Source organism: Schistocerca cancellata, unplaced genomic scaffold (assembly GCF_023864275.1).
Source record: "Schistocerca cancellata isolate TAMUIC-IGC-003103 unplaced genomic scaffold, iqSchCanc2.1 HiC_scaffold_649, whole genome shotgun sequence".
Classification (NCBI taxonomy): Eukaryota; Metazoa; Arthropoda; class Insecta; order Orthoptera; family Acrididae; genus Schistocerca; species Schistocerca cancellata.
This window is the reverse complement of record NW_026046660.1, coordinates 392,501-397,500: the sequence shown is the minus strand read 5'-3', so window position 1 is coordinate 397,500 and position 5,000 is coordinate 392,501. Positions and strand designations below refer to the sequence as shown.

At 53.6% G+C, this 5,000-nt stretch overlaps 1 non-coding gene across 1 annotated transcript in view; it reads right to left on the bottom strand.

Moving 5' to 3' along the window:
• The window catches only part of LOC126137995 (small subunit ribosomal RNA), a 1,909-nt gene extending 215 nt beyond the window's left edge, over positions 1-1,694 (bottom strand). The window contains exon 1 of the ribosomal RNA XR_007528043.1: positions 1-1,694. This exon is cut by the window's left edge and continues 215 nt beyond it. This is a non-coding gene — a ribosomal RNA (small subunit ribosomal RNA).
• Between the last annotated feature and the right edge of the window lie 3,306 nt (positions 1,695-5,000).

The following is a 5,000-nucleotide window of genomic DNA, read 5'->3' as shown; positions in this document are numbered from 1 at the left end:
CTTACTGGGAATTCCTCGTTCATGGGGAACAATTGCAAGCCCCAATCCCTAGCACGAAGGAGGTTCAGCGGGTTACCCCGACCTTTCGGCCTAGGAAGACACGCTGATTCCTTCAGTGTAGCGCGCGTGCGGCCCAGAACATCTAAGGGCATCACAGACCTGTTATTGCTCAATCTCGTGCGGCTAGAAGCCGCCTGTCCCTCTAAGAAGAAAAGTAATCGCTGACAGCACGAAGGATGTCACGCGACTAGTTAGCAGGCTAGAGTCTCGTTCGTTATCGGAATTAACCAGACAAATCGCTCCACCAACTAAGAACGGCCATGCACCACCACCCACCGAATCAAGAAAGAGCTATCAATCTGTCAATCCTTCCGGTGTCCGGGCCTGGTGAGGTTTCCCGTGTTGAGTCAAATTAAGCCGCAGGCTCCACTCCTGGTGGTGCCCTTCCGTCAATTCCTTTAAGTTTCAGCTTTGCAACCATACTTCCCCCGGAACCCAAAAGCTTTGGTTTCCCGGAGGCTGCCCGCCGAGTCATCGGAGGAACTGCGGCGGATCGCTGGCTGGCATCGTTTATGGTTAGAACTAGGGCGGTATCTGATCGCCTTCGAACCTCTAACTTTCGTTCTTGATTAATGAAAACATACTTGGCAAATGCTTTCGCTTCTGTTCGTCTTGCGACGATCCAAGAATTTCACCTCTAACGTCGCAATACGAATGCCCCCGCCTGTCCCTATTAATCATTACCTCGGGTTCCGAAAACCAACAAAATAGAACCGAGGTCCTATTCCATTATTCCATGCACACAGTATTCAGGCGGGCTTGCCTGCTTTAAGCACTCTAATTTGTTCAAAGTAAACGTGCCGGCCCACCCAGACACTCAATAAAGAGCACCTTGGTAGGATTTCAACGGGGTCCGCCTCGGGACGCACGAACACGCACGAGGCGGTCGCACGCCTTCGGCTCGCCCCACCGGCAGGACGTCCCACGATACATGCCAGTTAAACACCGACGGGCGGTGAACCAACAGCGTGGGACACAAATCCAACTACGAGCTTTTTAACCGCAACAACTTTAATATACGCTATTGGAGCTGGAATTACCGCGGCTGCTGGCACCAGACTTGCCCTCCAATAGATACTCGTTAAAGGATTTAAAGTGTACTCATTCCGATTACGGGGCCTCGGATGAGTCCCGTATCGTTATTTTTCGTCACTACCTCCCCGTGCCGGGAGTGGGTAATTTGCGCGCCTGCTGCCTTCCTTGGATGTGGTAGCCGTTTCTCAGGCTCCCTCTCCGGAATCGAACCCTGATTCCCCGTTACCCGTTACAACCATGGTAGGCGCAGAACCTACCATCGACAGTTGATAAGGCAGACATTTGAAAGATGCGTCGCCGGTACGAGGACCGTGCGATCAGCCCAAAGTTATTCAGAGTCACCAAGGCAAACGGACCGGACGAGCCGACCGATTGGTTTTGATCTAATAAAAGCGTCCCTTCCATCTCTGGTCGGGACTCTGTTTGCATGTATTAGCTCTAGAATTACCACAGTTATCCAAGTAACGTGGGTACGATCTAAGGAACCATAACTGATTTAATGAGCCATTCGCGGTTTCACCTTAATGCGGCTTGTACTGAGACATGCATGGCTTAATCTTTGAGACAAGCATATGACTACTGGCAGGATCAACCAGGGAGCTGCGTCAACTAGAGCTGAGCAGCCGGCCGCCCGGGAGTGTGTCCCAGGGGCCCGCGCGAACACGCAAGCGTCCGCTCAATTATTCTGCAAACAGGAGGAGGCTGAGCTCCCCTGCACAATACACCTCGAAACCCTCTCAGGTCCCGGCGGCGCGCAGCGCCGTCCTAAGTACTTGGTCGGGTTCGAGAGAGGCGCAATCGCCCGGAGTTAGGCGAGTAGACGCTTTAGGTGCGACCACCCGTGCTCTCAACTGAGCTTGCCGCTGCCGACAGAGGCCCGGGAGCGTGCTGTCGTGGCATTGCCGGCGGGAGACAACACGCGCCACCTACGGTGACCGGCAGCTCCAACGCCAGCGCCACAGAAGGGCAAAGGCCCCACGTGGGTGCCGAAGCGAACTCTCCCAGCACAGCGCACGTGCCAACACGTCTGCACAACTGCGATACAAACCACCAGCGAGAACCGCTGGGGCGACCGAGCAGCAGACGGCGTCGCGGCGCCGAGTGCCGGGCGGCGGCGCATCCTCAACGCACACAGTCCTCAGTCGGACCAGCACACTGCAGATGTCCACCGCGCTTCGCACCGGGCCCGCGAGGACCCACTTTGGCCGCCCGGCGCCGCGCGCAGGGTGCCCCGGCGCGCAGCTGCGCCGCCTGCCGCGTCCGTCGGCCGGCGCGCCTGCCACTGGGCGCCCCCACCAGCCGGCTGTAGCGCGTGCGCCCACGCACCGCGCGGCCAGCACGCCGGGCGGCCCCCCCTCACCGGCCGGGGACGGTCCCGCCCAGCCACCGCCGCGTATCGCTTCACACACAGATTTGCCCTTACTGATTTACCTCCAGCAACAACAACCGCACCACAATGGGTTTACCAGTTGTTCATTTGCGTAACGTCACCAGCAAACGTAGACGTCCATCCCAGTTTGCAAATGCAACGATTATTGCATACCTGTCTGTTAGGTGTCACGACACACTACGTCTGCCCACATACACGCAACAAAATGTGCACGACTAGAGAACACGTGGGAGGTGGCCCCCTACGTATGCGATGTCCATTACGAGACCGACTGTCAACCAGCATCTGTACCATGTCGCAGATGTGGAACGCGGTGCACCATGCTATCACACTGTGTGAGAAGAGACGACTACGTTTGAATACACGCGCCACTACATCAACAGACGGCTCATGCTGATCGCCATCCAGGGCGTCCGTTACTCCCACACGTCTCTATGGCGTACCACACTGCAATGTAGCTGTTATGGGGAGACGGCACGTGGCTGAGTGCACAACATTTGGACCGTATGGTTCGCTGTTGTTGGGCGCAGTCGTTGTACAGTCACACATGTGCCACAGCGTATCATTCAGTACATACGGACCTATGTGCAGTACAATGTGAGGGTTAAGCTTACGACATCAGCGGACAGTGGACACAGGCCGTACCACGACGTAGACTGAGCGCTTCGACATGCGAATGCCAGTGAACAGCTGCGAAGGGCATTGAACACGCAAGCACCTGAACGACCAGCGTGCGAAGGCAGGGGGGAGGGGGGGGCGATGTACATCCTGCAGTCGTCCACATTACAGTGTACAGCGGGAGCATGTAAAAAGTAAGCAACACTTGCGAAGTGTTGAACATGAAACGATACACAAGAGGGTGGGCGGTGCGAGTAGCGAACTATATTCAGAGGGTTGTGGTTAGACAACACTGGATTAATGTAACGTGTCATATGCCAATTACAGAGCAGGTTAAGGCACAACTTGGGTTAGGTTAAGGCACAACTTGGGTTAGGTTAAGGCACAACTTGGGTTAGGTTAAGGCACAACTTGGGTTAGGTTAAGGCACAACTTGGGTTAGGTTAAGGCACAACTTGGGTTAGGTTAAGGCACAACTTGGGTTAGGTTAAGGCACAACTTGGGTTAGGTTAAGGCACAACTTGGGTTAGGTTAAGGCACAACGTGGGTTAGGTTAAGGCACAACGTGGGTTAGGTTAAGGCACAACGTGGGTTAGGTTAAGGCACAACGTGGGTTAGGTTAAGGCACAACGTGGGTTAGGTTAAGGCACAACGTGGGTTAGGTTAAGGCACAACTTGGGTTAGGTTAAGGCACAACTTGGGTTAGGTTAAGGCACAACTTGGGTTAGGTTAAGGCACAACTTGGGTTAGGTTAAGGCACAACTTGGGTTAGGTTAAGGCACAACTTGGGTTAGGTTAAGGCACAACTTGGGTTAGGTTAAGGCACAACTTGGGTTAGGTTAAGGCACAACTTGGGTTAGGTTAAGGCACAACTTGGGTTAGGTTAAGGCACAACTTGGGTTAGGTTAAGGCACAACTTGGGTTAGGTTAAGGCACAACTTGGGTTAGGTTAAGGCACAACTTGGGTTAGGTTAAGGCACAACTTGGGTTAGGTTAAGGCACAACTTGGGTTAGGTTAAGGCACAACTTGGGTTAGGTTAAGGCACAACTTGGGTTAGGTTAAGGCACAACTTGGGTTAGGTTAAGGCACAACTTGGGTTAGGTTAAGGCACAACTTGGGTTAGGTTAAGGCACAACTTGGGTTAGGTTAAGGCACAACTTGGGTTAGGTTAAGGCACAACGTGGGTTAGGTTAAGGCACAACGTGGGTTAGGTTAAGGCACAACGTGGGTTAGGTTAAGGCACAACGTGGGTTAGGTTAAGGCACAACGTGGGTTAGGTTAAGGCACAACGTGGGTTAGGTTAAGGCACAACGTGGGTTAGGTTAAGCACAAATTGCGTTACATTGCGGTACAAATTGCGTTACATTGCGGTACAAATTGCGTTACGAATTTGGTTAGGTTAAGGTGCAAAATGGGTTAGGTTAAGGTGCGAAATGGGTTGGATTACAGTACACAACGTGGTAAGAGCGTGTGTTGGGGGGGGGGGGGGGCGAGGTTCGTTGGTAGTGATCATTGTAAGTGAATGTCGGAGGCAGCGTCAGTATGTCACAGCAGTTATGTCTCGTCAGGATGCGCTTATGCGCTTTTCGCTCGTGACTGGAGGCGCGCCGCGTCTGTGGTTGCGGCAAGGGAGCGGCAGACCTGTGTGATTCATTCCTGCCATTGTTTCTGTGCCGTAACAGGAGGCAGTGAGGTGGTGTTGGGTGCACCCCTGTGTAGGACATGTGTGGGTGTTGGTGGCTTATCTGAGCAATTGTGGATGTCGGACGGGTGGGATATTCTATTTTAGAATTGGACCCCCTGGTGTGGTTATCATAGTGTGGATGGTGTACTGTGGCGGAGAGGATGCACCGGACGTTGGTCCATGCTGGTGCTTACATATTGTATCTGTGTCTG